We start from the raw sequence: 27,500 nt of genomic DNA on the forward strand, positions 1-27,500 counted from the left end.
ATCAGTTGTTATATTATATCAAAATATATAACAATTTCCTTGTTCAAGTTAATTTGAGCATTTCCGTCATTTTGCTATACGTCCCGAGATTCTGAAAAAAAAGTAAATTCCTAATGATGATATAAATTCCGTCTGTGTATTTGTATTATAGTGGTCATAGATCATTAGTCATCTTATGAAGACACAAGCCTAGTCTTCTCTTAGTGATCATAAAGAGTGTGAATTTTTCGTATAATTAATGAGTTGTGCACGTTCGCTCTTTACCTGTGATACGTTACTTACTTTAAGGGCTGCTTTCCTAGCGCTATCGCGCCGAGGAACCTTGCTACAGGACCTATACATTAATTTGGCATATACATTCTTGATTATTATACGTATCACGCTACGTATAGTCCATTTCTTTTAGCGAGTCATATTTGCACCGACTCGCAGCGGTGCCCTTTTAGCTCAGAAATGTTTCCTGATCGCTGATTGGTTGGACAAGATAATTCTAACCAATCAGCGACCAGGAAACTTTTCCGAGCTAAAAGGGTACCGTTGCGAGTCGGTGCAAATATGACTCGCTAAAAGAAATGGACTATAGTTTGTGTTTATTGTCAAATCCACATTATCGAAGCACTTAGAGAACTAGAAAGTCTTCAGTTGCTTCTTGAAAGCCTTAATATCTTCAGTCTTTCGGGTGTCTAGTGGGAGCTTGTTGTACAGTCTCTGAGTCGCATATTTGAAAGCTCGAAAACCTAAATTATAAAAGTACAGTATATCTTGGTTCCAATAATTTGAAATCATCTGTAACTATCCTCGTGTCTACACCATTTGTTGGCTGCACGATATGTGGCAATTCGTTTAGATATTTTAGACGTTCGTTTCTGATAACTTTATAGGTTATTGCACATATATTAAACTCTATTCTAACTTTAAGAGGCAGCCATAAGTGTAATTCAATTAATATACTATGTAAAAATCCTATTTCCGGGTGCGAAACTTTTAATCAGTCTTTCTCTTGTGTAGGCTATTGTTTTATAATTACCCAAGTTGCACTTTGGGTAGATTTCGGTAGATATGGAGTAACAATATTCAATCCTGGTAATAACAGTTTAGCACAAGTTTCTTTACAGAAGGTTCATCCAAGTGCTAAAAAAATGTTTATGAGATATGTTTTTTTTTTTTTTTTACTACATTGTTTATTTCAGCATTTAGAGACGAGTTGCAGTCAAGAGATATTCCTAGTTTATAGGAATTTTACCAGATATCGGGACCTAGTTGTTATTCATATTTATTTGAATATTCCCCTTGTTAAGCTGCCCTTCCCCCCCCCCTTAATCGCCATAAACTCAGCTTTATTTTAGTTGTTTAATTGTTACCTCTTCCATAACACTGGTGAGACTTTGGCTTGAAGTTTCAGCAGTATCATCTATATAATTTATGAAGAAGTAAATTTGTGTATCATCTGCATGCAATTTAAACTTCACTCCATGCCTCTGTAGTACCGTTAGTATACACTAGATGTAACCAGTATGCTTCCCTGGGAGTATCCTTCTGTTTAATGGTTCATATGATGAATAACAGTTTCCAGTTTAATCACGGTAGTTTCTGTAAACCAAGTAGTCTTTTAGATACTCAAATGCTTGATCTTCAATACCGATGGATCGTAAATAATTTAGCAGCAGCAAGGCTATTAAAGACAGCACTTAAATCGAGTGGTATAGAATACCACATTTGGTCTTCGCCATCATTTCCAGCATATTTTACAACAGAACAAATAGCCGTCTCCGTAAAGTATAATTTTCTGTAAGCAGTCTGTAATCATGCATTAATTGCTTATTTTTTTCGAAATGACTATAGTTGTTCGATAATTACATGTTCTAGCATTTTATAAAATAAATAATATATCCCAGAGCAATTTTCAGAACCGGTGTAACTATAACTATTTTCTAAGATTTGGGAAACTTACACTCATCGATGCTTTCATTCACCATTCTTGTAATTATTTTGGCAAGACTAGAAAAGTTTATCTCTCTAGTTATTTCAGATATTGGCATTTGATCGATCGCACAGTTTGTTTCCTTTGCTTTTTGATAATCTGGTGACACCGTCTTTTGTTATATTATCGAATCTCGCTAGCTTTATCTGTGAATCTGGTGTACCACATTTTATATTTTCTGTTTCGTTTTTAAATAATTCTAGAAAATTATTTGATAGTTCCTGGTCGCTGAACCCGCCTGGTATCTTTTTTAAATTTACATTCCCATTATACAATTTAGGAGACGATATAACTAATTTATGTCTGTTGTTGCTTCCCATATCTTTCTCTTATAGTATTCGTTTTCTTTTCCCCTTGATAAGTAATTATATGGGCACATTACGCTTTTATATTGTGCCCATGTACTTTTAGCTTTTAAGATTTCACTTTCTTACTTTAAGGCCCAGATAAACTGTCAATCATGATTGTACAATCTTCGAGATTGCGCAAACAGTGTTTGAGCCCTACACTACTATCAAGTTTGTGCAATCATTAGTTCACCTCTAAAGCTTGTGGCGTGAAGATGAACAAAGAGGCAGCATGTATAATAGGCATTATCCTGGCTTTAGACGATGAGGAGGAAAGTAAGAAAAAAAAGATGTGGATGAAAGAGTTGTTCAAAAAAAGAAGTAAATTCGCGCGTGAGAGAGAGAGAGAGAGAGAGAGAGAGAGAGAGAGAGAGAGAGAGAGAGAGAGAGAGAGAGAGAGAGAGAGAGAGAGAGAGAGAAATATTACCTACAAGGGAGAGAAGGGAGGGAAAGAAATTACCTGCAAGTGAGAGAGAGAGAGAGAGAGAGAGAGAGAGAGAGAGAGAGAGAGAGAGAGAGAGAGAGAGAGAGAAATTACCTACAAGGGAGAGAAGGGAGGGAATGAAATTACCTGCAAGTGAGAGAGAGAGAGAGAGAGAGAGAGAGAGAGAGAGAGAGAGAGAGAGAGAGAGAGAGAGAGAGAGAGAGAGAGAGAGAGAGAGGTGTTGATGAAGCAGAGATAATTCCGTTTTCCATTTAAATCATCATCCCCGGGTCTATTTTTCGCATTTTTTCTATTTGACATAGCATTCACTTTTCAAAACCCATCCCGTATCTTAAGAGTCCTGTGCGCTCGCCATGGTACCAAAGAAAAAACTGGGCTGTTGGCAACTTGGCGCAATCATCGCTACAGACTATCAGTCATAATTGTGTAACTACTATGATTGGGCAAACACTACTCAATCATCTGCGCAAACTGTCAATCACACCTACTCACTAAAGGATATGCCTGCACAACCACTTAGATTGCACAATCATGATTGATAGTTTATCTGGGCCTTTATGTCTCTTTTCCATCTAAAGTTTCCTCATCAGACCAAGGAGACAGTCTTTAACAATTAGTCTTGGGTATCCTTAGTCTTTTTCATCAGTGAACATCATAGATATCCTACTACATGGCGTGATATTCGATTTTACTCATCCTTTTACATAAGGTCATAAGGTAGTCAACACGCAGACCCTAACAAACATTGGTTACCGTCGTTAAAAGGAATATCGAAATTTATTTTCTTTGTAACTTCATCAATAAATACACAAGGAGAGAAGTTTTATTTGTCTAAAGCTTATTTCCATCATCACTGCGCGTTTCTATAAAGGGTGTCTGAAAATAATAAGCCTACGCACTGGAGAGATAGTGCACACCTCTTTTACATATATATCAGATACAAATCATATAATATTATTCATTCCATCACTTTAAACTAGGTCCAACGTATACCTAGTCAAAGGAGTTGCATAATCAGTATTATTAAGCAATTGATATTATTCCAATCAAATGCTGAAGATTGGAGTCTCCACAGATAATTAATTCCATTTTACCATGTTAATAAAAGAAATCGTGGGGAGCGTAATTTTTCCTATAAGAAAAAGTAGTTGGAATACTAGGATACATTGCCATGTAATAATATACAATGAAACCAAATTGTGTAGGGTTTGCAGGGTCAGGACGTCCCTTTGTGTAATAGGAAAAAGGAAAACAGTCTTTAAAGTAAAGAGAAGAAGAAGAAGTTTATTCGACAGCAATTTACAGTTTACAGTTTGCGAAATATTCGAATGTAAATGTGTATTGTCATAACGGTCCTTCAATGTTGCCAGATTTGGAGATTTATCCCTAGATTTGGGGATTTGGGGTGTCTGGTGGGAATATTCTGTACTCATTTCTATGACGAAAAAAACAAAGATGAGTAAACTTTTATATTGTTGCAATTTGTTTGCTTGCACTCATATGAAGTATAGTTAGTAATTTCTATAATAGAATAGTTACATGATTAGAAGAAAATAATTTGTGGAAATGGGGATTTTGGGGTTGTTTGGGGGATTTTTTTATCATGAGTTTTGGGGATTTTTAGACTAACCTATAATGATAATCTGGCAACACTGGTCACTCAGTCACTGGGTCCTTGTAGTAGCCTTCAGGACTGTAGAATTTGCCATACAAGTGTATCCTACTTTGGAAGTATATTTTAATAGTATAGTTGATTTTGAGACAATTTTATTGTGAAGGTAATAGAACACAAACAATCTTAGACCGTGGTTGGATAGTGTGTGTTTACAGTGTTTATAACTTTGCTAATCTGCATTTTATGTGCAACAGAAACGCTCTTCATTTCCAATGACAAGTTTCGGTTTTATTGCTACTCTGAGGCTACGCAATTTGGTAAGGTAAGAAGTAAAGTACCTTTTTCCCGTTAGCTTTCTTGTTTTGTTGTTTTCCAGCAAATTATCGTTTTCCGATTACCACCACCCAAAAGTAATTTGGGGAACTCAAGGTGGGGTGATATATTTCTGAAACTATTCATTTGCGACGGGAGCGAGTGTCATTTTCGAAGAGAGCGTAATTGTTTCGGTTTCATTGTAGTGTATTACATGGCAATGTATCCTAGTATTCCAACTACTTGTTCTTATAGGAAAAATTACGCTCCCTTCGAAAATAACACTCGTTCCCGTCGCAAATGAATAGTTACAGAAATATATATACATCTATATCCTCCGATAATGGGGGACCCCCTTTGGGAACCCGGGGTTTTGGGTGGGGAAAACATACTGGGGAACCGATATATAACCGTAAATCAGTCCTTTTCTTCTCAATACATTTCCTTCTTGTATTTATTATAACCGTAGGAAAATACAAATTCTATACAAAATTACCATTTTTTCTATAAGTTAAATAGGTTTTTTTCCGAGGTTACATTGCCCTGTAATACGGTACAATGATACCAAAAAGGTCAAGTATCATATATTAGGCTTAAATATTTACTTATGATTTATACTGTAGGCCTAGCTCATTGTCTGAAATACAAAATGAAGCTAAAGTTATACGATTTATTAAATATTCTGGTAAAATTACAGTTTCAACCATTATGGGGAAACGAATAAAAATATATTTGTTGCATTAGAAATAGTGTAGTTTCAACGGATTTAACGTTTATTTTGACCGCAAACCATCCGATTTAGAGATTTACTATGTAATTGGAGTTAAAACTACGAGTTTTCCAGAAAAATCAGTGTTTGTAATCGTGTTTTTATTGTTTTTGTTTCATATGTTGTAATGCAGAAAGACCCTACTTCATCCCAACAATTATGGGGGACACCAGGTGGGAACCGGGGTTTTTTTTTTTGGGGGGGGGGGGCCGCGTCAAATGATATTTAGAATAAAAAAAAATGGTTTAGGTTAGAAAACCAATCCTGAAAGCTGTTAAGTATACCACAGACCTTAATCTTTCATCACAAACCCTAAACCTATCCCTAAACTAAACCAGCTAACCTAACAAACCCCCCTAACCTAACCTAGTAGGCCCCCGTTCACAGACCCTAGACTTACCCCTAAACTAAACCAGCTAACCTAACAAACCCCCCTAACCTAACCTAGAACGACCCCGGTTTCAGACCCTAGACCTACCTAAACCTACCCCTAATCTAAACCAGCTAACCTAACAAACCCCCCTAACCTAACCTAGAAGGACCCCAGTCACAGACCCTAGACCTACCCCTAAACTAAACCAGCTAACCTAACAAACCCCCCTAACCTAACCTAGTAGGCCCCCGTTCACAGACCCTAGACTTACCCCTAAACTAAACCAGCTAACCTAACAAACCCCCCTAACCTAACCTAGAACGACCCCGGTTTCAGACCCTAGACCTACCTAAACCTACCCCTAATCTAAACCAGCTAACCTAACAAACCCCCCTAACCTAACCTAGAAGGACCCCAGTCACAGACCCTAGACCTATCCCTAAACTAAACCAGCTAACCTAACAAACCCCCCTAACCTAACCTAGTAGGCCCCCGTTCACAGACCCTAGACTTACCCCTAAACTAAACCAGCTAACCTAACAAACCCCCCTAACCTAACCTAGAACGACCCCGGTTTCAGACCCTAGACCTACCTAAACCTACCCCTAATCTAAACCAGCTAACCTAACAAACCCCCCTAACCTAACCTAGAAGGACCCCAGTCACAGACCCTAGACCTATCCCTAAACTAAACCAGCTAACCTAACAAACCCCCCTAACCTAACCTAGTAGGCCCCCGTTCACAGACCCTAGACTTACCCCTAAACTAAACCAGCTAACCTAACAAACCCCCCTAACCTAACCTAGAACGACCCCGGTTTCAGACCCTAGACCTACCTAAACCTACCCCTAATCTAAACCAGCTAACCTAACAAACCCCCCAACCTAACCTAGAAGGACCCCGGTCACAGACCCTAGACCTACCCCTAAACTAAACCAGCTAACCTAACAAACCCCCCTAACCTAACTTAGAAGGACCCCGGTCTCAGACCCTTGACCTACCTAAACCTACCCCTAATCTAAACCAGCTAACCTAACAAACCCCCCTAACCTAATCTAGAAGGACCCCGGTAACAGACCCTAGACTTACCCCTAAACTAAACCAGCTAACCTAACAAACCCCCCTAACCTAACCTAGAACGACCCCGGTTTCAGACCCTAGACCTACCTAAACCTACCCCTAATCTAAACCAGCTAACCTAACCTAGAAGGACCCCAGTCACAGACCCTAGACCTACCCCTAAACTAAACCAGCTAACCTAACAAACCCCCCTAACCTAACTTAGAAGGACCCCGGTCTCAGACCCTAGACCTACCTAAACCTACCCCTAATCTAAACCAGCTAACCTAACAAACCCCCCTAACCTAACCTAGAAGGACCCCGGTAACAGACCCTAGACCTACCCCTAAACTAAACCAGCTAACCTAACAAACCCCCCTAACCTAACCTAGAAGGACCCCGGTCACAGACCCTAGACCTACCCCTAAACTAAACCCGCTAACCTAACAAACCTCCTAACCTAACCTAGAACGGCCCTGGTCTCAGACCCTAGACCTACCTAAACCTACCCCTAATCTAAACCAGGTAACCTAACAAACCCCCCTAACCTAACCTAGAAGGACCCCGGTCACAGACCCTAGACCTACCCCTAAACTAAACCCGCTAACCTAACAAACCCCCCTAACCTAACTTAGAAGCCCCCGGTCTCGGACCCTAGACCTACCTAAACCTACCCCTAATCTAAACCAGTTAACCTAACAAACCCCCCCTAACCTAACTTAGAAGGACCCCGGTCACAGACCCTAGATCTACCCCTAAACTAAACCAGCTAACCTAACAAACCCCCCTAACCTAACCTAGAATGCCCCCGGTCGCAGACCCTAGACCTACCCCAATCACCAGCTAACCTAACCATCCCACTTAACCTAACCTAAAAGCAGTGTCCTTCCTAGCTCCTTCCTTACCTACCCGGGGGGGGGCTTCGCCCCTTCCTGCGACCCCCCTTTACCCCGGGCTAAATTTTAATATATATTTTGCTAAGTCACTTCTTACCTTAAATGGAACCTGACGATGAAGATGTGGAAGGTTGTGTTGAGCCTCTTGTGAATCATCTATACCTATGGGAATACGTTGTGCCTCAGATTGTCGAGGATACAATTGGCTGGCTGTAATGAAAAAATGATGGAGCAGCTCGAGCGATCACCTCAAAATATGAATAGCGACATATATTGCACACCTGCACCGGAGGATCCATGACAGTTAAGTAACGAGAGTGCTGAACGTATAGAGACCGGCAGGTTTCAAAATCGAAAACAAACGACAATCAGGCGTTTCTCCCACAATGAAATAGGAAAAAAACAAAATACTATCGGTTGCAATTATATATTGCACGAAAAACAGATCCTTGGGGTAAGAATGAGAGACAAAATGAATCATCCAATATTTCCGTAAGCCTTTCCTTACGATAGTTTCTACAAAAAATTTCTTAACAATATGGCCAGGAATGAATGATAATTTGATTAAGCGTGAACATTGTCATAGACGAAAACAAATTATAAGGGAAAAAATAGCCAACGATAACTCTTGAAAAAAAAAACTCTAATTTCAGTGGAAGAGCGACATTACTAGCAGGAAGCCAATAATAACTCTTGAAAAGATCCCAGTAGTATTTTGATTGGAGGAGCGACATTAGTGGGAGGAGGAAATGCGCATTCAAGTAAATATTGTCATATTACGCAATAGGGAGGAGTCAAGTAAGATGAAAACAGATATACAAACTAACAAGAGGTACCTTGCATGCCCATGGAAAGATATACACTAAACTTAGAAAAAGTCAAGACCTTCAATACCTGAAATATTTTTTTTCTCTGTAAGTATGCATTAGCGACAATAATTTATTGAGAAGTGTTTTGTTATCACGGGCTTTACTCGGAAAAAATATTAATATAATAGATTTCCCATAATGGTTGAAACTGTAATGATACCAATATTAGTGTTTCCTTACCATGAGAGAAGCTGAATAGGAAGCAAAAACAGGTTTGAGACTTAGTTTTAGCCTAAGCTTACGGCTGTGTAAGTGGTTGTCATAGCCCTTAGGTTAGGCTAGATGGTATTCTTGTGTTTGTTCATGTCGTCCTAACCAACTTCAAAAGGTTCCTTAATTTCTGTTGGAGATGAATAGTTCTAGAGATACAGGACACCTATGGATAACAGAGACTGTTGGAATTCTGGATTCTTGTATTGGGGAAATCACAGAATAAGTAAAATACAAGGATGCTGTCTAACCTAACCTAAGATAGCTGGGTTCTTAGTAACTAAATGGGCTTCCCCCCTTCCCTATCCTATCAGACAATATCACTTTGAAAACTTTTAGTAGACCACTCATGCTCTTAGGCTAGGCTAGGCTTGGCTTATTAACCTTATTTTTTTATTATTCTATACAAGAAGTTGAAGATAGTGATTTTTCTTCCTGTGGTACTTAATCATTCACTGTATATGAAGCACAAAATGCTCACAATTACCATAAAATGTACTGATACAGGGAATAAATGTAAAGTTACTTTGAGTTTGTTGCTACAAAAATATTAACTAATTTTTTCGTAATAAACCCACCCAAGGCTTTTGTTGTTACAGTATATGTATTTTTGTCAGGTAAAACATGTGAAAAAAATGAATATTTGTTAATACATTATCCTCGCAAATACATAATAAGAGAGAAAAAAATTAAATTAACCTACGGTAAATAAAGATTTTTTCTAAATCCCTTTTTTATCTTCACAGTGACACGGAGAGTAGCTCCGGTTACTTCGTATGTTTGTTCCTAATCTATTAAGCTCCACCCCTTTGCGCACTGTGATAAGTTTTGCCTGATTGCGCTGATGTCGTGGTTATCCTTGACCTTACTGCGCGTGTGTATAAAAAAAAGTTTAGTTTTCTCCCGTTTTGTGGGCTCTGTAATATGAATTGGCCCATCAGAATCTAGATACATTATAATCTCACCATTTCATTGGTCCTTGATGAAAAACGAAAAATTACGATATTAACCACATGTGGTTTTTATTCATTAGATTATTAGAGTAAAATTTTAACAAAACTGAAATTGTTAATAGAGCACAAATGGCATGCTCACATTAAACAAGTAATTTTTGTCAAATGAAGTTGGTTTGATGGAATTACGCTAAAATTACAAAATCGTAGTTGACTTGATACACTTGAAGCAAAAGAACCTATCAGGTTTCAACATATCTCTATCCCACAACTCTGTATGCAAAAAGATACGGTCTTTATTTATTTTACTAACAAAACATCACTTAAAAAAAAATCCTTTTACAGCCCGATTGTGTGACATCATTCATATTTCAGTGGAACTTTAGGATTCAAGGGATTTTGTAGCATTCCATTTGGGACCTCGGTTGTTTAAAAAGGACCATTAGGCCCACTTCTCTTCATAAACTTAGATTTAATAACAAGAAAGAAAATTCATCCCCAAGTTTAAACTGTTATTACAGGAAATATTAAATATGTTAAAAGTAAATTGTTCTCATACTAACAAACCTTCCGTTATTTATTTGGATATTCTTTCGGCAAAGCTGGAAGGTAGCCATTAGACTAAAAGTGCGAGAGGGCAATCCTGCCTAACTGCTTGAGTGGGTAGGCTGAGGGTGGCTGGGCAATACCCAGCCACCTCTATATACAGTATACTCTCACAGCTGTGAGGTACGTTACTTTTTCCTTTGGCTCGGTAGGGAGTGGATGTCTCCTCTCTCTCTTCCCAAGACTGTCATTGGACATTAAAATTGTTCTTTCTCTTTTTCAGTTGTGCTTGCTTCTTCTGATCGCCTTCGTGTGGACCTGTCCTGGGAGCGAGGGTGCTGCGTGTGGTACCTTTATGTCATCTTTGGATATCGACCTTTACTTTGTGTCCTTCGTGTAGAGGGCATCGTTGCGAACAGGGTTTGCCTTGTGTAGAGTGTAGGCAGTGGCTTGTCTCCCAATGGGAGAAATTTGGACTGTGCAGAAAGAAGAAAGATAAGCATAATCTTTCACCCTCAGGGGCAAGGAAAGCTTGTTCTTTTTCCTCTCGCACCCCCAAATCTCTATCTAAAGCTCCTCATTTGCGCTCTTCCTGCATTACATGATCCCCGGCTAATGGTCAAAGTTAGAAAGGTACCAGCGCATAAATCTCCTAGAGATGAGAGCAGTATACCTAGCTCTTCATCAGTTCTAACAGTTGCTTGCAGGTCACTCTGTGGTGTTGATGAGCAACAACACCACAGTAGTGGCTTATATAAACAAACTAGGCAATACCTTTTTGCAGCCTCTATGCCATCTTGCAGTAAAGATTCTCAGATGGTCAGCAGAACATACGGTGTCCCAATCAGCTCGCTTCATTCCAGGCAAGAGGAATGTGCTTGTGGACAATCTGAGCAGAGCGACTCGGATAGTATGCTCCGAATGGTCTTTGAATAATCTGATAGCCAACAAAGTCCTGACTTTGTGGGGTTCCCCGACTGTAGACCTGTTTGCAACATCTCTGAACAGCAAGCTTTCGCTGTACTGTTCTCCAGTCCCAGACTCTTAGGCTGTATGGTAGGATGCATTTCAACAATGGTGAGACAACATTGATGTGTACACTTTTCCCCCGTTTTGTCTGATGAGAAGACTGCTCAACAAGACCAGGGCATCCAAACACCTAATGATGACCTTTGTACCTCTGCTATGGCGTCATGCAGAGTGGTTCGTGGACCTCCTGCAGCTATTAGGTCTACCGAGAGAGCTCCCTCCATGACCAGATCTACTCAAACAACCACATGCAAATACCTTCTACAGAACCATGCAGTCACTTAAACTTCGCGCGTGGAGACTCCTCTCTCGGAATGGCTTTTCCTGACAAGTTGCGCAGAGAATGTTCAGATACTTGCGTAAGTCCTCTGCCTCTGTGTACCTGGAAGATGGACAGTCATCTGTGGTTGGTGTCGGGGAAGGAATCTCTCCTCTCGATGCCTCTCTACCAGTAATAGTGTTCCTTGTATACCTTTGGGAAGAAGGGGTCCTTTCAGTCTCCGCCATGAAAGGCTATCTCTCACCCTTGAGCCTCGCCTTTAAGCTGGAAGGAGTGAACATTTCCACTTTGTTGGAGCTTTCTTTACTTATGCAGTTATGAGATCACTTGTCCTCAGTCAGAGATTAGGCCTCCTCCTTGAAACGTGGTTTGCATTTTGAGGTCCTTGAAATGACCTACCTATGAACCATTACGCCCTGCTACTGACCGAAACCTCACTTTGATGAGGGCTTTCCTGCTTGCTTTAGCCTCGGCAAAGAGAGTCGGTGAACTTCATGGCCTCTTGTATGACATCGCCCATTCAAGGGGATTTGAGGGAAGTGACACTAGGCTTTGTCCCCGAGTTCATTGCTAAGACTCAAAGTTCGGGGGTACTGGACCCTGGATTCGGACCCTTTCAGATTATGAGTCTCCGTTCTGTAACCAATGACCTAGATCAGTTGTTACTATGCCCAGTGAGGAGTTTGAGATACTATATCATCTTAAATGCTCTGAAGCAACGTGTCCCTGACTAATATCTCTTTTTTTTTTTTTTTTTTTTTTTATTTTTTTTTTTTTTTTTTTTTTTTTTTATTTATTTTAGCTCTGGTAGGGTGAAGAGGACGATCTCTAAAAATACTGTTTCATCCTGGATTTGCCTGGTGATCGAAAGAGCCTTAGCCCCTGATCCTCCTCCAGCTTGATGACCTAGAGCCCATGTCAGGGGCATCAGTACATCCCTGGCATTCAAATGCAACTTTTCCGTGTTACAAGTATTACAAGCGGGAGTGTGGAAACGACAAAATACATTCACAGTCCACTATTTAAAAGACGTGACCCACAGGAAATTAGTATATCTACTATTGGTCCTGTGGTGGCTGCTCAACAAGTGGTTTAAGAATACCTTGGGCTCCTTTATGAACAAGTAGCAGTTGGTTGTGGGCATTGGTTACCTCGGTTAAGACTGAGATGATTGAGAGTATGTCTGGCTTTTCTATCTTCGTCTTCCCACCCCTTGGGGTACAACACCATGGGTCTCTACAAGCTGGCTTCAACCTCTGTAGGTAACTATCATTTCCCTTGTGTAGCCTAGTATGTCATAAATTTATATACTCTCCACGTCCCCATCGCTTCCATGAGGTAAACAATGCGAAAAGACAAAAATTACAGAAAGATCATTGCTCAAAATTCATCTACAACATTTAAAATGCTTCCAGAAGACTAAAGTTACAGAACGTCTTTAATAATCCCTATATAAACTCGGAATGTATTCATATAAGACATACATAACTCTCATGGCAATGAATTGCTGAGGCTGCTATTATACTCACTTTGTATATTTTAGTGAAGTGTCAAAGTTTTCCTTAGACCACAGTCATATACTGTACTGTACTATGTAAAAGTTGGTCAATGTCCATGCCAGAATTACGACTTCCAGTCACCTAAGAGTGAGTTATCTACATAAATAATGGAAGTTTATTGGTATGGGAACAAATGACAAATTCAGAGATAATTTTCATTTTTCCCTAACGAATACAAACCTGTAGTTATTTATATAAATTGTCTTGCCATCACCTGTCCCCCAGAAGTCCTGCCTGCAATTAAAAGTTACGTAGCTCACTGCTGTGAAAGTATATGTAAAGGTGGCTGGGTACCACCTAGCCACCCTTGGCCTGCCCGCTCAAGCGGTTAGGCAGGGTTGCCACCTCGTACTTTTAGTTTAAGGGCCATCTTCCAGCTTCTCTGAAATAAATTACTACAGGTTTGTAATAGTTGGGGAAAAATACAAATTATCTTCGAATTTGTCATTTGTTCCGTAACTGGAATACAAACATACGCTATTTATTAGGGCACAGTATTACTTTCGACAAAGCTGAAATGAGAGAGCCATTAAAATTTTAGCGTGGGTCAACTATCTATTCTACTAGTTAGCGGGGGTAGGGGTGTCTCCCGCTCGCACGCCTTTGATTTAGCTCACTTTGCTTTTGGCGCGGATGGTGAATAGTCGTTGCCGTTCTTCATCCTCACCAAGTTATTTTGGACTGCCATTAATTGCTTTTTGTTTGTGCTTCTGCCGACCATGTGTACCTGCCCTGGATTTGAAGGCCGGCCCTGCGGTACTTTCATGTCGGCCGTGGACACTGATCGTCACACCATTTGTCCCGTCTACAGAGGTCAACTGTGTGATAGGGAAAATTAGTGAGTGTCGGGAGTGGTCTGCCTCCGAGTCGGAAAGGTTTGGGTGCCGGTGGAAGAAGTCAAAGCTGGGTATTCGTCTTTTGAAGATTTCTACAAAAGTGGAAAAACCCAAGGATTCTTCTTCCGCCTCCCGACCTTCTTCATAACCTCCTACTCGATCGGCCTCTTTCGAGAGACCGTTGAGTGGTAGATTAGCCCCTTTGATTATTGGTCAACCCCGGTCCTCGAGAGATGGTGTGCTTCCCCCCCCCCCCCCTAGTGAAGCATCCCCACCTCTCCCCCTGGGTGAGGTGGGATATCACTTGCCCTCACGAACGTGCCAGCACTCATCAGTGCACCAGCGCTCACCAACATCTCGTTAGCACTCTCCAGCACAGCACGCAAGCGCTTTCCAGTGCGTCAACGCTCTTCAGCGCGGCAGTGCTCCCCAGCGCTTTCATGCGCTTCGGCATTCTCCAATGCGATCTCCTGGTCGCCGGTGCTCTCCAGCACGTTCTCGCCGTTCTAACACCAGCGTTTGCCTGCTCGCCAGCTCACCAGCGTCTCCTGCACTCCAGCGCTCTCCAACTCGCAAGCGCTCTCCAGCTCGCCCGCGCTCATCAGCGCACCTGAGCTCGCCTGTGCATCAGCAAACTCCGGCTCGCCAGCACTCTGCTGTGTGCCTGCTCTCACCTGCGCACCAGCACTCACCTGCTCACCAGTGCTCTCCTGCGCAGCGCTTTCCTGCGCCCACCGCTCTCCACCCCACAAGCGGTCTCTTGCTAACTGTGCTCGCTAACGCGCCAGCACTCTCCTGCGCACTCGTGCAAAAGTCAAAAGGAACAACAGGATAAACTTTTTGACAGGTTGCCATCACCCCATTCCCCTCCCCGCAAATGCATTATAGTGTGCCCGTCGGATAAAGAGGGAAGAGGCTTCACTGAAGGTTTCAAGATCCCGAAGATTCCATCTTTGACGGCGGACCCACCACATCAACCATCAGTCGAGACTTCTCACAGGGAACCTTTGGTCCCTTTCTCTTCAGGAGGTTTTTCTGACAGTGCCACTGTCAGCAAACATGATCTGGACATTGCGAACTGCCAATCATTAACTCGCCAATCTCTAATTGCCTGCTCGCTGACCGCTGTTCACTAGTTCGCCGATCGCCAATTGTTAGCTCGTCTTCCACTAATGAGAAATCATCAACCGGTTGGTTGTTAGATCCACATTTGCTGATTGCTAGCTCCCCGATCACCAGATCGCCAACAATTGCCTGATCATCTTTCTCTGATCGTTGACCTCCAGTTTTGCTGATTGCTAGCTCACCGATAGCTGATTACTAGCTTTTCTAGCTCGCAGATCGCTAGCTCACAGACCACCTGTATGTAGACACGTCAATCTCCGATTGCTAGCTTGCCGATCGCCAATTGTGAGTCGATAACCAGTCGTCAGCTTGCTGATCACTAGCTCGCCAATCGACGATTGCTAGCCCATCTTTCTTTGATTATTGACCCTAGTCTTGCTGATCACTGAGCCCCAGATCTCTAATAGTCAATTGTCAGCTTGCTGATCTCGAGCTCGTCTATCGTCATTCCTCGATAGTCGGCTATTGCTAGCTTGCCTATCGCTAGCATACCATTTGCTAATGCTCCGATCGCTGATCACTAGATCGCCATTCACCAATCATTAGCTCAACACTCCGTTCGTCAAACCTTTCTCTAACCATATGGTTCTCGATCTTCAGATTTCCAAGTTTCCTTTCAGACCTCCAAGCGCTGATCATCAATGGCTTGCCGATCACCAACTAGCAATCATTAAACCATTCTGCTGTTTCTCAGGGTGCTCCAAGCCGAATGTCAACTCCTTGATCGCCAACCTTCCTTGGCTGACTGACCAGACAGTCTTCGTCTGCTTGTCAGTTACCATCTTCGGCTCACAGATCGCCGATTCGCCGATCATTAGCAGTTTGTCACTCGACACTCTAGTCAACCTCTGCCTGTTGTTCCCTAGATCAGAACGCAAACAACACACTTCTCGCTACCCTCCGTTCGCCATCACATTAATCCATTAAAGTGATCGGCAGGCGATGGACAGTCCCCATCAGTGGCTTGCCGACAGGTGACTACTCGCAAGCACTTTCCAACTGCACAGTAGCCATGATACCCAGCTCTTGTCCATTGGTTAACGTTCTCCAGAACGATGCTGTTCTAAGGAATAGCATCAACCACGTCAGGGCGCATGGTAAGGTCAAGCGTTGCCTTACCCACTTCTATTAGTTAAAGGAGTTCTCTCTCAGGGAAGAATCCTTATACAGGGTATTGCATCCCATCCTTTCCTCCACAAGTCAAGACCCCGGCTTCAACAAATTCCTATGCAAAAGAATCCGCAAGGAGGTTGCCCTTTGGGCTGATGTCCACACCATGTTGGAGAAGTTGGGACAAGGGGTAAGACCACATGCCTTCATGTGCACGCTTAACCTAAATGACGCATGCTTTCAGGTCCCAAACCATCCATCTTCAAGGAAGTATCGGAGATTCAGTCTAGACAACAAGAAATACCAGTTCAGGGCACTGTGCTTCGATCTTTCCACAACACCCATCATGGGTTCACAGGATTGGCATTCGTCTCCTCCTTTTTCTGGACGACTGACTGATCATAGCAGACTCGGTGGCAACATTGTGTCAGCACCCAAACTTCTGTAGTTTTTTTTTTTTTTTTACAAAGATCTGATGATCATGGTAAACCTTGGGAAGTCTTCCCTACTTCCATTTTTGAAGACTGGTATACAGTATTAGGGAAGGATTGTAGACACCAATCTCCACAAAAACATTCTCATCAAAGACAGGGTAACGAGGCTTAGGAAGGTCGCAAGATCCTTTCTCAAGACGAGAAGAACTCCCAGTCCAGAGTGGCTATGTCCCCTCGGACACCTATCATCCCTGGCCCGTCTAGTTTCCAATGGTTGCCTCAGGATTCGTTCTCTCCAGTGGCAGCTTGAGTCTGATTAGAATCAGGCCTTTGATTCCCTGGACATTCTGATCCCCATGGGACCAGAGGAGTGGACGGATCTCAAGGGATGGGTGGCAGTCGACAATCGACACATCTAAAGAAGGGAGGAGCGACCATCATGATGTACCAAACGACCTCAGGCCTCTGGACAGAGGCCGAAAGTACCTACACTTAAATCTTTTGAGAGATGAAGGCCAAATTACCGGTCTTTCAACAGCTTCATCAGTTCCTGATGGGCCACTCAGCGGTGTGATGAGTGACAAGACCACTTAGTGGCTCACATCAACAAGCAAGAAGGAATTTGCTTGCAGCCTCTTCCCATTATACAGTATAAATGCTAAAATGGGCTGAAGTCTGCTTGGTACGGCTATCAGCCTGCTTCATTCCAGACTAGAGGAATGTGCTCCCCGACAATCTGAGCACAGCATCTCAGATAAGGTGTACCGAATGCTCTTTGGATCACCTTGTAGCCTACAAAGTCTTGACTTTGTGGGGTTCTCCAACTGTGGATCTGTTTGCAATGCCCCTGAACCTCAGGCTTCCACTGCTCCCCAGTCCTAGACCCCAAGGCAAGAGGCATGCCAACAACGGTGGGTACAACAACTACATTTACGTCTCGTCCCCATCTTGTCTGATGAGAAGGGTACTCAACAAGGCTAGAACATCCGTCAGTCTCTCTAGGTCACTCATGGCTCCTATGGCATTATGCGAAATGGTTTCCGAACCTTCTGCAGCTCCTGATGCAGTCTCCAAGATAACCCTCTGCACTCAAAGATAACCACACTTCGACATATACCACAAGCTATTGCTTCAATATGATTGCACGCCTGGAGACTACCCAGCACCTCTTCTCTGAGAGAGGTTTTTCGCAACAATTTGCGAAGAGGGTGTCTGGATATCATAAATTCATCAGCATTAGTCTACCAGACAAAGTAGAACGTCTTCTGTTGTTGGTTTCATGGGAAAGTGTATCTCTCCACTTGATACCTCTATTCTAGCAATAGCGGAATCCTCGAGTATTTGCAGGAAGAAAAGACCCCCTTTTCTGATTCGGCAGGTAAAGTCGATCACTCAACCTTGAGCCTCGCCTTCAAACTGAAAGGAAGGGACATCCCCTCATCGCTAGATCTTTCCTAACTCATGCAGACTTACAAACTGCCTTTCCCCAGTCGGAATTGAGACCACCTTCTCGGAACATGGTTCGACGACTACGGTCTCTAAGGAGACCTCCCTACGGTCCACTTCACCAGGCAACAAATTTTCAACTGGTTTAGAAGACAGTGTTCCTACACACTTTGAGAGCGGCCAAACGAGTCAAGGAACTTCATGGTCTCTCATTCAACATTGCCCATTCAATGAGAATGGTGAAAGGCAACGTTCAGTTTCGTCCCGGAGTTTGTCGCCAAGACACTGTCTCCAGAGGTTAAAGATTCTTGATCCAACCCCTTCCAGGCAACAAGTCTCCTCTCGGTAACTGACAATCCAGATCATCTGTTACTGTACCCGGGATGAGGTTTGAGGCTCTACCTCAAGAGAACGGCTATAGCCCACCCGGGTGCCCTCTCTTGTCATCAGCACTGGGAGAGACAAGAGGAGAATCAACAAAAAATCATCTCTGCTAGATTCACAGAGTCTTCAATCACGCTCGGAAATCAGATATTCCTCCAGCATATCAACCCACGATGTCAGGGGCATAGCTGTGCCCCTGGCTCTTCAAAGCAGATTACTCTGTGATGCAGGTTCTACAAGTAAGTTTGTGAATGTTCCAGGCGACTTTCACAACTTTTTTTCTGCAAGATGTGACCCACAGGAACTCGATATGATCTCTTTTGGTCCTGTGGTGGATGCAGAACAGCTGGTTGAATACCTCAAGCTCCTTGTTGGACAAGTAGCAGAAGGTTGAGGGCCTTGTTACCCAGCTTTAGTCTGCATGTATGAAAAGGAATGACTGGCTCTTTTTCTTTTCTTCATCATCCCCTCTTATGGGGAAAGCAGCAGCCTGGGTTCTCTGCACAAGCTGATCTCAACCACTGCGGGTAAACCGTGCTCCCTTGTGTACCTAGTATTGTGTCAATACTGTTGCGTCCCCATACCCTGCAGAGCTGGTATTGGTTAAGTCTTAAGTTACAACAGTTTTTCCTACAAAATCTCTGAATAACTTTCACCTTGACAGTCGCACTGCTTATCTTGACACACAGCTTGCGTAGGCCGCAGACCTTGCATAGCAGGATCTAGCAAGGTGGAGGGACTCCTTATATTTGGTACCAATATATTCAATACAAGGAGTCCCTATAGTAAAGCCAAAAAGCCAGATTGGCAGGGACGTCCATCCTCAAAATGGGCGAGTCACCCCTAATAGAGTAGGTTTGTATTCCAGTTATGGAACAAATACCTAATTTGTAGATGATTTGTATTTTTCCTATCAATACAAACCTTTAGCATTTTATACAAACTCACCCGCCTACCCTATCCCCCTTGAAGTCCTACCTCCAAGGAAGGTGAGCTAAATCACAGGTGTGTGAGTGGGAGTGGTAGCAAGCTACCCTCAAACCCCCAATAACTAGCGGGATGGGTAGTTTAATGATTTGTCCTTTCAGCTTCACCGAAAGTAATACCCCTAATAAATAACTGAAGGTTTGTATCAGTAGGAAAAATACCAATTATCTACAAATTTTTCATTCAGAAACATTATCTCTTTCTGGTTAACAGAAACAATCCTGAAAGCTTATATATCTTCATGGAAAGTATCGCTTGCTGCAATCTTCACGTTCCACAAAAACCACTCTGTAGCACAAATCCTTAAAGCTGGTGTATGGAAGAAACATACCACTTTTACGGACCACTGTCTTATAGATTATACACACAGGTCTTTAGCCAACTTTTATTTAGGCCATATTGTTGTAGCACAACAAATCATCTAATTGTACTCTCCTACTGTTTTTATGTCAGGCATCATTTATTCTCTATATTGTATGAGTATATAATTGTTACTAAGGGAGATTACCTTTACCTTCACCACCCAAGCCACAATCCTAGTTGGAAAAGTAAGATGCTACAAGCTCAAGGCTCCAACAGGGAAAAACAGCCCAGTGAGGAAAGGAAATAAGGAAACAAATAAATGATGAGAATAAATTAACAATATATCATTCTACAAACAGTAACAGATTCAAAACAGATATGTCATATATAAACTATAAAAAGACTTATGTCACCTGTTCAACATGAAAACATTTGCTGCAACTTTGAACTTTTGAAGGTCTTCTGATTCAACTACCCGATTAGGAAGATCATTCCACAACTTTGTCACAGCTGGAATAAAACTTCTAGAATACTGTGTAGTATTGAGCCTCATGATGGAGAAGGCCTGGCTATTAGAATTAACTGCCTGCCTAGTATTACGAACAGGATGGAATTGTGCTGGAAGATCTGAATGTAAAGGATGGTCAGAATTATGAAAAATCTTATGCAACATGCATAATGAACTAATTGAATGATGGTGCCAAAGATTAATATCTACATCAGGAATAAGAAATTTAATAGACCGTAAGTTTCTGTCCAACAAATTAAGATGAGAATCAGCAGCTGAAGACCAAACAGGAGGACAATACCCAAAACAAAGTAGAATGAAAGAATTGAAACTCTTCTTCAGAATAGATTGATCACCGAAAATCTTGAAAGACTTTCTCAGTTAGCCAATTTTTTTGTGCAATTGAAGGAGACAAATTCAGCAACCCCAGATCTATATTCAGGGGATGGAATTGATGCAATGAGAGTAGCATCATCTGCATATGCAACAAGCTTGTATATAGTATGAAAAGTAATGGACCAAGAACATTACCCTGTGGCACACCAGATACCACATTCCTATACTCACTATGGTGCCCATCAACAACAACTCTTTGAGGTCTATTACTTAAAAAATCCATAATAATGCTATGAAACAACCCACCCACTCTCAACTGTTTGAGTTTGAAAACAAGGGCCTCATGATTAACACGGTCAAAGGCAGCACTAAAATCAAAGCCAATCGTACGAACTTCCTGACCACAATTAACGGATTTCTGTACAGCATTGGAGATTGTAAGAAGGGCATCACATGCTCTAAGTCCTTTACGAAAACCAAATTGCAAACTAGGGGACAGATGATTACTTTCAGCAAACCTATTAAGACGTTTTGTCAGAAGACATTCAAAAACTTTAGATAATATGGGAGTTATGGAAATTGGGTGATAATCAGTTGTACTTGAGCTACCACAAACACATTTACATAGAGGAGTAACATTACCAATTCTCTAACAATTGCTAAAAGCTCCTCTCCTTGCTAACTTGCGCAAAATAACAGATAACTTTGGAGCTAAGAACTCTGCTGTCTTTATGAAAAACAAAAGAAAAATACCATTTGGGATATCTTGTTTGGACTTGAAGCCTTCACTAGAACTTCACCCTAATGAAAATAAGAATGCCTTGAATTTTAGTTTTTGATGATATATTGAATATTTAATATTATGGAACACGTCATGTTCATATGACTTTACCCTTGGCAAAAACAAATCCTCTAAACTAGAACGTACGTCCTTGCCTCTTCACGAGCCGGCTACACTTCATAAATTATTAACTTTGATCTCTTGTTATTAGTTATAGTAATTGTGTCTATTAGGGATTAAGGGCATTCCTTTTAATGGAGACTTCCTCCCACCTAAGGAAGACTCCCATATAAATAACTCAGAAGTTTGTATCTGCGTAGGAATAAACTACAAATTTTCAAATAAAATTGTATTTTTCCTAGCTATACAAACCTGAGTCATTTATCAAAGATCCCGCCTCAAGGCTTTGACCAGGAGAGTGTAAGGAAGCAACTAAGCGCCATGGATAGGCTTCCTACGCTGCATGTGCAGTGATTACTTAGCAACTAAGTATGATGCAATCAGTTTTCTTTGATTGTCTGGTCATAGAAAATGAGAAAAGGAGTAATCCATATAAATTACTCAGGTTTGTATAGCTAGGAAAAATACAAATTGTTTTTAAAATTTGTAGTTTTTCTTTTGTTGCGAAATTGTCTTTACTATCACCGATCTTATATCTATTTTGTCTTCTTCGGTTCACAATTTCAATTTTATACTTGCTAACAATTTTCTCTTAAGGTCTTATTTGTTTTGACACTAATGCAAACCCTTTCGTTCTATATTAGGGAATATACTTCTGGCGAAGCTGGAAGACTAGCCATAAGACTTTTAGCACAGTATAGCTACCCCATTGCTAGTTAGTGGGGGTTAGGGGTAGCACCGTCTACCCCGCTTACACACCTGTGTTGTCTTTTTCTTCTGGGACAGTAGAGAACGGATGTCGTCCCTCTCTGCCGCTCAACCTTTTTTGATTGGCCTTTGACTAATTTGCTTTTTTAGTTTTGTTTCTTAATTTTTATAGATGCGAATGTTGCTGATTGTAGTCAGCATGCAGGAAGTGAAAGAAGCCTGTGTATCTGGAGTTTACACACTTGTGTTGTCTCCTCACTTTTTCTTTTGGCTTGGTAGAGATCGGATGTCGTCCCTCTCTGCCTCTCAACTTATGTTGATTGGCCTTTGGCTAACTTGTTATTTTTGTTTTGTTTCTTTATTGCTGCAGATGTGATTGTTGCCAATCAAAGTCGGCATGCAGGCATTGAAAGAAGTTTGCATCTCTTTGGAGTTTTTCCTCGAGGACAAGGAAACTTCTTCCTTCTTTGCTCTACTACCCTGAGGAATGGAGGACTCCGCCTCTTCTCTTAGCAATGAAGGACTCTGCCTCTTCCCTTAGCAATGAGATTCTGCCCTCCTCCTCAGGGAGTCACTCTCCTTTGATGCACCTTCACTGCTGTCCGTGAAAGCCACTTGCAGCCGACTCAGAGCTTGACTTCGGTCTTGCTCCTCAGCTGACGATGACGCACTCCCTCTTTGTGAGTTAGCTCAGGGTGTAGTGCCGTAAGTGGACCCTACGTTGTTTTGCATTATTCCTTTGGCCCCTGGCTATACTTGCTTGAAATCGTACTTTACCTCCATTCCCGCTTCCTTTCTTCCATCTTTCCATAGAGGGGTAGTGCCATCAGTTCATATGTGGTGCACTGCAAACATTAATTAAGGGTCTTTGCAGCATTCCTTTAGCCCCCCACTCCACTTGTTTTATATCCTTTTCCTATATCTGTTCCCACAAACGTTTTTTCATCTTGCTGTCGAAGTTCTTTTACTTTCACCTCATAAGTATTGTAACTGCATGGTTTTACCCCAAATTTCACTTAGGCAGAGAATGGCCTCTCAGGCCCCACCACGGAGTTATGTAGCCCAAATCTATAAATCTATTCAAATCCTCAGACTGACAAATAAGCCATAACTTTGTGAAAAAACATAGACAATATTATTATAGTGGTCTATTCTTGACGTACTGTGGTCAAATAAGCATTTTCACCATGTCTAGAAGATAATTCTTCATGAAAATGCATTTTATAAAGCCCGTAAGGTGCTAGTGCCATCAGTGCACCTCAAGTAGGACACTATAGGCGTTACTTATAGGCCTTTCCAGCTTCCTTTTGTCTTGAACTTCCCCTCCCCTTTTAGCTTTCTACCACCGTACCTTCTTTCACGCTTCCTTTCTTACATCCTATTGTCCAACCTCTTAACCTTCATACTGCAACTGCGATGTTTTCCCTCCATTTGCACATTGATACTGAATGGATTCCCATGTTCCAGTGCAGATCCTTTTGGCTTAAATTCACGAATCAAATATATAGGTCATAGTTTATTGTTGTTCCATTATCATCATATCTAAATTCTTATTTGTCTTTTTAATCCAATGAACCATTAAAGTTGTCTGTGGCATGATGATGCCGTGTTTCGTAGCACATGGGGACTTTCCATATCTTTATTCTAAAACTGAAATGTCTTTTCTTGAAGTACTGTTGCTGGTTTTGGTTTGTAATATAAGAGAGGCTCTGTCACAAGTACCTAAATTCGTTTTTTCAAATAATCCTAACATATTGTACTGCAACTGGCGTTGCTTTCTTTATATGTGTTTGATATATTTACACATATTTATCTTATTGTATTACACTTAAGTTTTTATACACAATTCATGTTCAAAATCTTAATTTTATACATTTTAGATTTTTCATGTAGGATATTCGGACATCTTTATTTTCCTGCTATTCGTGTGTTGATTCTAGTTATTTTTTCTTTTATCCCCCATTTTGATCTTTTCTGGTGTTTATTTTCCTTTCAATGACATGCTTGTGTTGACCACATGGTTTGAATCCTAAACCATTGGTTAATTGTCTAATCTGTCTTCAATTTTATTTTTTTAGATGTGCGTACAGTATTGAAATCTGGCTACTTATTTAGATCAAAATAAATGAGTAGCTATTTTTTATTATAATTGATAAGACTGGATACGAATTTGGTAGGTTAATGTTGTTAGTGTCTCAAAAATTAGAAAAAAAACGTAATATTGTTTGTGGAGGATCCAAGAGTATTTTTTTTATTTACATGAAATCACATGTATTCGTTTTAGTGTTTGGCATTTTCAACCATTGTGAAGGGGTAACTTTAGAAATGGTCTTATATTTTCCATCCCGTGAAAAAAAAACAGTGTGTTGGATTTAGCTCGAAGCGATAAAATTAAATATATATTTTGTCTTAATTGTTATATTTGAAAAAAATGATAATCACTTACAAGAAATATGTCTTATAATATCAAAATTTCTGAATAGTTTGTTCGTTCGTTGTAGATTTCTCGGGGCTTTCGTTTTACCATCAGTCTTAGCCCCCAAAAGTAGAAAACCTCAGCACTCGCAGTTAGTCTTGCTAAGGGCAATGCTCAGCACAGAGCAAGCCTGGTTTATAGATCAGGTGCAGCTATGGTTTTAAACTTGAATTGAAAATCAGTTTGCCAACACTCATCATGACCTGTAACGGCAGGGGGTAGTCCAGGAGCAGCCCAGCAGCAGGTGGTCGACATAAAAATCAGGCACCCTAGAGGAGCCGGAAGGAGAGCAGTTGTGGATTGAACCACTGTGCCCACTGACACCTGCATGAGAAAGAGAGAAAGGATGAATAGTAGTGGGACTTGATTGTTGTGTTGATGGTTGAAATTTTAAATTTTTATTTTCAAAGTATACTATTGGTTATGTAAAGTACCGTACTCAATATTGTATGTAGATATACCAATTTTAACAGAAAAGAATTAAAGATAAAAATTGTTACAATATATTGAAGAATACTAGTAGTTATTAAATCATATACAACTATGAGAATCAAACAGCTCCACGGAGCAAACACCTGGATCATGATATCGATAGCTGTGTTGTAACCAGTACTATCTAATGTGGGAATGTCGAGCAAACCTAATCGAGTAGGGGGAGGGGGTAGAGTAATTGAAAGAGAGTACGCATTATAGCAACAGGTGTGTATATGGTAGTTACCCTTGGCTACGACTGAAGAGGTGGAAGTTACGGTGTCGCTTTTCAAAGGTGTTGCTCTTTATTACTGTTCATAAAATATACAGTAGACAAGCTTAATCGATGAATTTTCCATTTATTTGATTTATCTACCATTTGTCTTGTGTGCGCAATTTCATTTTACCGCCGTTCCCGGTATTTATTTTACCCCTTTATGTAAACCATCTTTTAATTCTTATCGTTTTGGAGGACTGCAGGATTGATTGTTCCCTCACCTGTCCTTTTAGCGTCGAATTGCCTCCTCAATCCCGACGATAGGGTGTACATAACTTTGGTGAAACTTTTTCTCTCTTCGAAATCTCGGGAAATGCCTTGTGATATGAGCGTCACAGCTGCCAACAGATGTCCTTCATCTAAATTACAACGCAACAAAGTCCGCTAATTGAAGCACACGTGTTCTGTGTTGGTTGTTTCAACCTCTGTATATCAGTGTAATAGGTAATTGCACTTCAGTGAAACTCGCTGAACGCACAAACGCATTCATGCACAGGCATGTGAGACTTGACTGATGTAGGTTTTTTATATATGCAACATGTGCATTATCCTTTAAAGGGTATATTAAGGTATCCTTAAAGATGGGAGTTGGGTGTTTGAAGTATCGCCATCAGTTGCTTCACTCTTTGGTCCATAAGTGAACTCACCTTTTAGCTTTCAATATTGCCTCTGTTCCTGCTTCCTTTCTTCCATCTTCCTTTATTGTGCAACTGCGTCATTTCTTCCCTTTTGCTCTACGGCGCTGAATGGCCGAAATTCATGAATCTATCTGTTAGGGGGAACACTTCTTTTTAATCAACTAGAGAGTTATACTTATCAATTCTATTATTAATTAAAAAAATGTCCTTGTGTTGATTTTAAACTTGCATACAAGTTAATGTATTAAATTTTGGTTTTAGTGCCTGTTCATTTCAGTATGGAGTCAAGCATGACTTTCAACTAACAAAATTAAAACCAGCCTCTCAATCAGCTACAGGTTGTATTTCAGAGGTATTAGTACATTTTTTTGAAATTCGCGTATTATGAGGTTATTATGCGCTACTAATTGATTAATGCACTCGATGAAGTTGAATGAGAAGATAGTATTGTTAATGTCTAAAGGTTGTCATTAAAAAAGTTTGTGATGTTATTGTGTATTTTATATATATATATATATATATATATATATATATGTGTGTGTGTGTGTGTGTATATAATGATAATAAAAATTTATTTATATAGATTGTATATAAATTTTTTTTTATACAAGAGAACGATAGTCGAAATAAGGTAGAAAGAATGGATCATTTTAGATTAGATTGATCATCAAAATCATGAGACTTTCTCAGTAAGCAAGTTTTGTGTGCAGTTGAAGAAGAAGCAGACCTAATGTGTTTCTAAAAAGTAAATTTGCAATCAAGAATCCCACTTAAAATTTTAAAGAGTATTATATAGTTAAATAAACCTTATTAGTGCAGAGATCCAGAAGTTGAGCCACTCTCCTCCCCCCTACTTACAATCATACATTGAGTTTTGTCAATGTTCAACTTCATGCCCCATTATTTGCACCGTACACTGATTTTAGCTAGATCTCTGTTAAGGGATTCAGCAACCACAGATCTACCTCTAGGAGATGGAATTGATGCAAAGAGTAGCATCATCTGCATATGCAACGAGCTTGTTTTCTAGGCTAAACCACATATCACATGTGCAGTATATAGTATGAAAAGTGATGGGCTAAGAACAATACCCTGAGGAACACCAGATGTCAAATAACCATTCTCACTATGTTGCCCATCAACAACGGTTCTTTACAGTAAATTACTTAAAAAAGGAATAATTATGCCAAGAAAAGATACACCTCTATCCAACTGTTTGAGTTTGAAGGCAAGTACCTCATGATTAACATGGTTGAAGGCAGCCCTAAAATAAAGGCCAATCATAAGAACTTCCGGACCGCAATCAAGGGATTTTT

General features: G+C 40.8%; 1 protein-coding gene across 5 annotated transcripts in view; it reads left to right on the forward strand.

Annotated features, from left to right (window-relative positions):
• Positions 1-27,500, forward strand: part of LOC137618174 (uncharacterized) — an 82,314-nt gene that overhangs the window by 6,902 nt on the left and 47,912 nt on the right. For 2 of the 5 annotated variants that reach the window (XM_068348237.1, XM_068348238.1), the window contains exon 1: positions 4,449-4,710. The exons of 1 other annotated variant lie outside the window; for it this stretch is intronic. The gene's annotated coding sequence lies outside the window, so the exon portion shown is untranslated. Of the gene's footprint in view, positions 1-4,448; positions 4,711-27,500 lie in introns of those variants that run through there. 2 more of the 5 variants (XM_068348235.1, XM_068348234.1) reach the window with 1 other exon arrangement.

The sequence above is a fragment of the Palaemon carinicauda genome, chromosome 24, assembly GCF_036898095.1.
Source record: "Palaemon carinicauda isolate YSFRI2023 chromosome 24, ASM3689809v2, whole genome shotgun sequence".
In the NCBI taxonomy this organism is placed as follows: domain Eukaryota; kingdom Metazoa; phylum Arthropoda; class Malacostraca; order Decapoda; family Palaemonidae; genus Palaemon; species Palaemon carinicauda.